Source organism: Coenobita brevimanus, chromosome 116 (assembly GCF_032717465.1).
Source record: "Coenobita brevimanus isolate Jiangsu-jjx chromosome 116, ASM3271746v2, whole genome shotgun sequence".
NCBI lineage: Eukaryota > Metazoa > Arthropoda > Malacostraca > Decapoda > Coenobitidae > Coenobita > Coenobita brevimanus.
The window spans coordinates 2,620,706-2,630,406 of NC_137069.1; positions in this window are offsets into that span (position 1 = coordinate 2,620,706).

Sequence of the window (9,701 nt, forward strand, 5' to 3'; positions counted from 1 at the left end):
CAGGATGTTTCTTCCTCAGAGATTTATTTTATATACAGTGCTACCCCTTACATATGTTATTTATCTCTTTAATATCATAATAGTTTGTATACATAACATACAGGAAAATAATAATGTACTGTATACAAGAATAAACCAGTAAGGAAGAGGTGCCATGGAACTTCATCAGCATATGAGAAAAACAGCCCCATTTACACAGGCCAAGCAATGACATCTGTAGGCAGTAAAAAGAGGAAAAAGTCCAACAGTGAAGTAGTAAGCGACTGAGAGGTGGCGGCCGGCCGTACCGGGTTCTAACTTTCTCTGAGAAGAACACACCTCACCATGCATCTCATGTTGTTGTTGCCAATGATTCTTTTGAAACCAAAGATATGAAAACTTAGGCATTCAGAAATAAAGAAAGACAAATGCCATAAGGTGTGATTTCAGTGTTAAAAGATTTGAAATAACATGTATCCTGCTTTTGGTCCCATCTGTTTTCACTTCTGAGTGCTTGGAACTGACGGCAGAGAAGTGCCATTATGCCATAAAAATGAGATTTCAATATTAAGATAGGAAAATTATATGTGTATCCCACTTTAATTTTTGGCTCTTGTTTGCCTTCATTTTTGGTGCCAGATTCACTAATTAACCTATGATCAGCTCCCTCTATACCTATGATTTGTTTTGCAGGAAGGACAAGGAAGGCAAATGCAGAATTATTCAGTGTTTAGTGTTCTTACTGCAAAGGTAAATCATAGTTATGTAGGATGGATGAAGAAGGGAGAGTGTAAACCCTTCCCAGTCATGTGTTCTTCCTGCAAAAAGCAAATCATAATCATGCAAGATCAACCCATGTTTCTCACCCTCCTGCAGAAACAAATACATATACAAAAGGAAGGGGGAGGGCACAGTCTTCCCACATTACCTGTTCTTCTTGCAGGAACATATCATAGTTACAGCAGGGAACTGATCTTGAGTTTGCTTGTGAATTTTAGCTCAGTACTTTAACCAAAGACAGTCTTGTCATGTTGATTCTCTGATGAATTTCCAAGTGTGATGGTAAAGAGTAAGAATGTGTTCTTATCCATAAAGACAACATTCCCCTGAAGACATAAGGCTGTGTTTATGTTGGCATGTGAGAATTTGAAAATTGGCAACACCTGTTCTTTAGCAGTTTATTTTGCATGCCACACCTTTATGTTGTCATATATGGTACAGGTATTTATGTCTTTTCATTATTGACATACTTTGTCTGTGTCATATGTGAGGACCATTAAGGAGTAATATGTTGAGGATATTACTGAGAAGGGGTTTTACAAAATCTCCAGAGTTGGTAAGAATACAAATATGCCTTTGAGGGATAAATTACCAAAGGTGTGTGGTACTGCACAGTGATGTGTTTCTTGGGGGGACTTTTGTACCTCAGTGTTGACTGCATTATATAACTTTTTTTTTTTTTTTTTTTTTTTTTTTTAAGGTTCACTTTTATCCATTGTAAGCAGATGGCACCTGTAAACAAGGAGCAACTTTATTCAGTCTCGGAGTTGCTTTACATAATAGTCTACACCATAGCAAGTTTACTGTTTACAACCATACATAGTTAATTTCTGATTTACCCAAGTTGCTTCACACTTGCCCATTATAATGCATTGACAGTACACCATCCCTCCCTCCACAAATAATTTTATTCCAAATGGCTTTGTTTTACACACTCCACTCGCACTCTTGATTGATAAATAGTGTAACCAGTTCTTACCTCAGATGTTTTCTATTATTGGCTGTCCATAATTGAAATAATATCACCTGGCAGTAGCAAAAGTAAATTAGAAAAGTTGTACTGTACTGAAAGGGTTAATGAGAAAGTTTTCTAACCCTTCCTCCATATGAGGTCCCCCCTAAACTGAATAAATTTGTTTGACAGTAGCAAGAACAAACTAAAAAGAGGTGTCACTGTACTGAATTTCCAGTAACTCTAACCCCCCCTCACTACGAGAGATCTCCCATAAGATGAATAGAGAGACATCATTGTACTAAAAGATCATGTATTTGTGCGAAAGGTTACATTATAACCGTCCCTCCTCGTGCACATATAAAGAAGACTCTGTGCTTTACCTTATTCTTGTAATGGAATTCATACAGGTAATTGGTAGAGGCTTAAAATGTAATGTTCTTGTAATCTGACTAAGACATAGTTGAGGTAATTCATGCAGGTAATTGGTAGAGGCTTAAAAATGTAATGTTCTCATAATCTGACTAAGACATAGTTGAGGTGAGGTAATCCAGGCATTTGTGTGCATATGTGTGTTAGAGACAAAAAATGTTTATGTAGATGTAAATTCAAACAAACAAGACTGAACACAGTTGTAAAGACTTGTAAATGTGTGTGGGTGTATGTGTGTGAGCACATGTGAATACATTCATGCATAGTTGCTTGTATGTGCTTACAAATACAGTACATCACCGTTGCAAGGGTTCTCCCATCCAAAAGAGTTTAAGTGTTCTCCCATCCAAAAGAGTTTCCATTTTCTTTGGGTAGAGCACCCAACAGTCCTTACCTCCTTTTCCATGGTACACCTTTGCCTCCAGGGTTGAGATTCATATATGGTACTCCAGTACTCACTCATGCATCTCTATATCTGTTTCTGTATGGGAATCAGTCCATTTGAGGTCCACAGCAGGACCAGGTAGCCAGAATTAATGTCCCTCAACTACTTCCCAATCCACAAAAAAGAGAATGGTGGACTGGGGCCACAACAGTAACAACAACCCATCCTCATGCTTGCCAAGTACAGGTACAAATCAGGAAAAGATATCTCTAGAGAAAGCAGTGCATGTGACAGTGTTGTAATGGCTTTGTTGAATTTATGGTCAAGTCCCTTTCATAGTTAGTATAGTTTTTGCAGGACAGGGAAAGGAGAGTGTCCATTGATTATCGTGAAAGAAAAAGTGAATCTTAGATATGAGAAAAAAGATATTTTAAGCTTGTGAATCTCAACAGAACACCTGGCAAGGCAAGTAAATTTTGAAGGCCATAGGGTCATATTCTAAGTGAATTTGGAGATTTCATAGCACCTCTTAGTGATTTATTCTTCATATTACACCCCATTATTCTTTTTTATGTTATTGATGCAAACTGTCAATATTGAAATGATATAAACAACATACTTCACAAGAGAATGTTAAGGTGTAATATGAAAAATGAATTACAAAGGAAGAGTCGCTACAAAGTCTCTTACGCCACCTGAAATATGGGTTGCAGTACGACATTGTCATGGGTTAATACCCTTATGGGCACAGGGGTCTCCTTGACATTTCTTTCTTACCAGTTTATTTCTGTGTGTGGCATGCCATTATTCACTTGTGTCCTATTTGTGCATACTATATTCATAATAACTTCAGCTGCTTAAACTGAATTGAATCATTTGGCAGCAGAAGGACTGAAATAGAAAAGATATCCTTGGGTTGAAGGATGTAATATATAACATGGTCTGCATAATAGGCATGCAAGACGATATTAGCTCTTTCATCATTATTGGTGCACTTGGGTATGTTATTCAGGCTAACACAGTACCATCAACCCTGTATGGCACTACTGTGAGAATGAAATGTGGCAACAATCTTGGTAACCAGCCATACAATCATCACTCTCAGGCAGGAAACATTCAGTCACAAGCGCAGCCACTCGGTGATCTCTCTTCTGAGTAAGTGTACTTAGTCAGAGTCAAAGCTGAGACTTGCATTGTTACAGATCTTATTACACATCTCAAACTTCTGTTTTCCTCAACAGCATTTGGGAAGTAGTTAGCTGGTTTTGGCCTTGCTTTGCCTACCAGTCCATAGAAAACATCAACTAAATTGTAGCCAATTCCATTATGGGGAATCTTTAAGAGGAAACCGCATCATTTTTATGTATCTGAGAAACACTATAAATTTTGTTTAAGTAATGGAAAATACAGCAATCAGAGGATTCAAAACCGCCATCATTTTAACAGTTGATCATTCCTTACACAAAATCCTATGGTTTTAGCCTGAATAGAATACCCCTGTTTGTCTGTTGTTTGGAAGAGGCTCAATATACCATACACAGAAGTAAAATGAGTAAGGAGGAGGCACCAGTGAGACTCTACAGCCCACAGGAATCCCACGCCCCTTCATTTACTCAGTGTCTCTCGTTAAGCATGTCTTCCTTCTGCTCAAGTATGCTATTAGAGTTGCTATCTTTTGGTACTATGAGTTGTATTCTAAGTGACTGGAGATTCATGACACCTCTTGCTCAGTGACCTATTTTATGCATTACACCTAGATTGGTTTTGAAGATATATAGCACAGAAGAGATTATCAGGATCTGATAGGCAGAGTAAATCACTAAGAAAAAGATGTGCAAAACCTACATGGCCACTCAGAATATGGCTCCCACCAGTATTCATTGTTGGCAAAGAGACCTCATAACACTTCTTCTTAGTGATATATTTTGTCTAGTACACCATGGAACAATTGGTCAGCCCTGTGAGAGCTCTGTGTTGAATTAAATTACATTCGGTTAAAAAAAATGCAAACTATCATCATTACTGAAAAGATACTCATACAAGAAAATATTAAAGTGTGATATGCACAGCTTGACAGGTATGTAAATGATTGTGTGACCCAAATCATTAGGCATGGAGTTAATAGTTCTTCCACCTTTGTACTTTTCCCTTCTTTGTTTATGGATTCTTCTGACCCCACCTTTAAGTGGGACAGAATAAACTATCTCCAAGTAAACAGAGTCCAAGATGTGACTCTTAGTTTGTTACAAATCTCATTACGCATTTTAGATATCTTTTTCCCCAGTAGTCTCCAACACCTGTTGGGAAGTAGTCAGCTAATTTTGCCATGTGGTATAGTTCCCATTCCATAGGAAACAGCTGTACAATGGCCTACCTCAGTATGGGAGTTCCTAAAGAGGAACCATCGGATCATTTAATTCCAACTTGATTTGAAAATCAAGCAAGTGATTATGCTACTCAAAACAAATAAGTGAAAAGGAAGTGTTACGAAATCTCCCAGGTCAACATGAATACAACCCAACACGCCAGTGCTTCACAACCTCCCCTCCCTCCCTTCCCTCCGTCCAGGAAAGTTATAATTTAAGAGAATTTTAGCAGCCTTGGCCAAATATCCCCTTAGTATGCCATTGGAGCAGGCAGTTTACCCTTTTACCCTTCCAGTCTGGGTGATGTCCTTTTAAGTTTGTCCTTATTGCAACTAGTTTTATTCACCTTAGGAAAGGGCTTTTGTAATGAAGGAGAATATTAGGGTCTATATTGTATATAACCCCCTCCACTTCAAAATGCCTATCCTAAGCTGAATAAAATAATTAGGAGAGGACAAGAGTAAGAGGAAAATGACATCCCCAGACTCAGTGGGCTAAGCCAATCCTGAGCTAAACAAAATTGTCCGACAGTAGCAAGAGTAAGAGTAGTTAAGATTTCGTACATTTTATGGTAAACGAATATTAGCATCCTTTACCAGTTTTTGCTTAGAATGCAAATATACTGTAGCAGGCAACAGCAGCAGTTGTAGGCAATGCATCCACTAGGTATGTGCATTGCTGTAGTGTGTGTGATGTTTGGTGAGGTGTGTTTGTGTGTGTGTGTGAGTGTGATGTTTACATGTAGTGTAGTGTGGTGTGCAGTTATTCCCAGCCACACAGCTCAATGCAGAAGTTACTTGAAGGGTACTCTGCTAAATATCCATTTATTATTCTCATGGGAGCCTAAAGTATATGTTTTCATGTGCATCAAGAGGCTGTTCAACACCAATTCCTTATCAATTTATTCTGCATATTGTGCATTATTTATTACACTGTATGTTGTTGTGGCTTTTTAATGTAAAGTAAAGCTAAGCAACATACAAGAGAATATTAACAAGCCATATGCAGAAGTAGTGTGGTGTGGATGATGTGTTAGAGAGTGTCTTTAGCCCAGGAAAATGTACCCCCAGGTTACCTCCCACATAGCTACCCTCTTCCTCATTACAGGTACTCCATATTGTCATAGGCAAAGAATGCTTGTGGCATCTCTTCCATAGCTGTTTATTTTGCATTTCCTTTACAGTGTCATGTGTATTCTCTTTTATATATATATTGTCTTTTTTATCCACTTTACAAAATATAATTTTTATAATCTGCATCAAAGAAATACTAAAATGATTATTAACACTCTTACAATTGCCTCTTGATTTTGTCATTTGCCCCATGCACGGTCTTGGGTCCACAGAATTAAGCACTGTGATAAGACACCACTCAGCATGTTGTAAAAGCACGGTTAAAATTAATACCTATCATCTGCATTAAGGTCATTAAGGCTGACAATCAATTTTTTCTAAGGCCTAATGGACACCATTCAACACGTTGTAAAAGAATGTTTAACATTAATGCCTATCATCTCATTAAGGTCATTATGGCAGACAATCAGTTTTTTCTAAGGCCTAATTCTCCTCTAGAATATAACACACAACCATCAAATTTACATCCAGCTCCCACACTGTACAGTGATGATTGGACAGCTGGCTTTTATTTAGGATTAACACCCGAGAGCAATATGGGACAGAAATGACATTAAAATTGGAAGTAAATCTACCACAAACTTTTAAAGGACACTAAGAAAACCTCAGTCTCCCATTTCTGAAGCTGAGGCAAAATTTTGGTTAAAATGAACTGTAACACCAGATGCAGAAATAGATGGGTAGCGAAGAGGTTCCTAAGAGCTTCCAAAACTGATGGCAATATGGGTCAATCACTCCCCCATGGTTGTGTAAATGTGTTGTGATCCAAAGTTTAGTTGTTAGTCGACTGTTTCTGACACTGATGACATAACTCTAAGCTGCAATACTCGAATGTTGTATTATCCTTTGAAATACTCTCATAGTCATTAGTATTTTTACCTAATGTGGCAATTTTTATATACACTATTACTACTACTTGTCATCATTTTACCTCAAGTCTCCTTTTATGTATGATATTAAATAGTATTTTTGTTTATTATTTCTGTAGTTGTTGTAAGATATCTCACTCTGTCTGTTAATGTACTGTAACTCCTTCACCAAAGAAACTCAGGTGAAGTATATTATGTGATGGCCCCCATGTCTGATCTTCCTATAGGCTCAGATTCCTTCAGTATTACCTGAATATTAACTCTAGTTCAACACATCTTACTTTGATATTATTTTTCCTTACTGTGTCCACCGTCAGCACTACCTAAATCTTTATCATTTTCTCCTATCTTCTTCTTTTCCTCAGCCCTCATCCCATTCATGTATCTTAAGTCTCTCCATTACAGTTCAAGAGCCTTTTAATCATATATGTTTTTCTGTGCCTCCTCACTTCCAGACTCTTCTTCACCTCCCATCTTCATTCCTCCTCCTTCATCCCATTTTCTAATTTATGCATCTCGGACTTCAAATTTTTCTTATACTGATGATATGATGATACAGTTATTCATGTTCATTGTTCTTCCCTTCTACCCTCTTCCATTGAGTACTATGTAATTCATCACTTTCTTCCATCACCACCATATTTTCTCCTCGCTTATCCTATTTGTGAATTTTAACCCTCTCCCTAGCCATTCAACATTTTCTTCCTGTTGTTTGTTTTTTCTTAACTACAATACCTTCTTCTTTCTTCACATTCTCAAATATTCATCATTTCTTTCACTCTCATCAAATTCCTGAATTTTCATCTTTAAAATTCAGTGTTTTCTTCCTCTTTATTGGTTTGACTTACTACCCTGTTCCTTGAATACTACCAAATTTTTTCATCACACTCTTTTACCATCCTCATCATTCCTCATCCCATATCCTCTTCCACCATCTTTGCCTTATTGCTGCTGCTTACTTCCCATCCAGCCACTTTCACTGTTATTTTGCAAACCTTACTTTCTTACTCCTTCCTCAGCCACTTTTAACACCTATAGAACTTGTAACAGCAGGGATGGGGCAACTCTTGACTTTTTTGTATTTACATCACCTGCAGAGCTATCTTAATCATTTTTAATTCTGTGATCTAGATCGTATTGCTAGGAAATCCATTTCCTTTCATCACAGGAGTTAGGGCCATATTTGAAGTGGATTTGGAGATATCGTAAGAACTCATTCTTAGCAATTAATGCTGCACATTACACCTCAGTATTCTCTCGTTTCTTAAAGATGCAAACTCACTTAGTATTAAAACCACACAGTTAGCATGCAAGGGTGTAAGGTGTATGGTGAAGAATAAATCACCAAGGAAAGGATGCCACAAAACCCTTCATACCACCTTGAGTGCAATAGCTCAGCTGAACACAGAGGCCAAAGCTGACCAATCTTGTCAGTGTTAAGGATTCTGCAGCAACCTTTTCCCCTGTCTTCACTTGTCTTTATATTCTGTCATTATCTCTTACTCTTCATTATCTTGTATCGGCGTCTCTCAAGTGATGCTGCCAAATATGTTTCCACACTGCTATTCTCACAACTTCACTTAATTTTATACTGTGTCGCTCTCTTTCAAGATGAAGGTACCAGGTTGGTTTCCACTTTGTTATTATTTTCTTATAGCCACTTTTTTTCTTTTTTCTTTTTTTTAATCCTCTGTCAATGGGTATTAATGTTCATGCTGTTATTCTCTTCTTTTTGATATCCTTTGTCACTTTTTTTTTTTTTTTCCAATGATGCTACCAGATTTGTTTGCATGCCTAATTCTCCCCTTTCTTCACTCTTCATTCTCCTCTACAAATATCTTTCTGTTGATGCTGCCAGTTTTGTTTCTCTGCAGTACCCCAATACCCTGTCTCTTCTCATCTTCATTTTCTGTCAGTGTCTCTCAAGTTATGCTACCATGATTGTCTTCACACCTCTTCTGTATCATCTATCAGTTTCTCTCAAGTAAATGTGCCAGACTTGTTTCTACAGTTATATTCCCCCTGTCAAGCCTCATTACAGTACTTAAACGAGCCTCACTACTTTAAAGTGCCACAGTGTATTCAACTCTGTATACCTTCTGGGGACCACTGAACTCTGTTTCAATGGTGACACGTCCTCAAGAAAGGACTACAGACATTCCAAAGCAGAGCCTACGTGTGGCAGTCGCCCTGTGTTTAGTGTGAGTACTATTTTTTAATCCAGCTTAAGTGTTCCATTTGTATGATTATGTGAGAATGTTTAATGATACTGTACTGTACAACTTCAGTCAGTAACCACTTTCCACATCTTGACTCCCAAAGGAATGAGGTGAGATACTAGATTATTATTACCTCCATTATTATTACTATTATTATTATTATTATTATTACTATTTATTTTAGTGTTAAGGCTAGAACATTTGATTGTTGTTTAGCAAGACCTTGTTAGGTTCAGACATGGTTTTGAGACTAAATAATCTACTGTAGTGAAGTGAGATTCCAGCCCAGTTGGTTATTGTATACTAAGATGTCATCAGGTTCCAATTATGACACTGAGATGTAAAGGATCGTTGAAGTGAGACCTCAATCCATTTGATTACGTTTACCAAGATATTGTTCTGGCAGTTTTTCAAAGTTATGTAAAGGATTTAATAATATGAGATGCCAGCCTATTTTATTATGGTTTTGATTTGTAAGTTCTCATCAGATTCTGCCCATTTAATACTTTACTGTTATTATCCATTTAGTGACATCCAACTTTGATTTGACATACAGTAGTTTTGAGAAAGTAATTTTGTTCCAGCC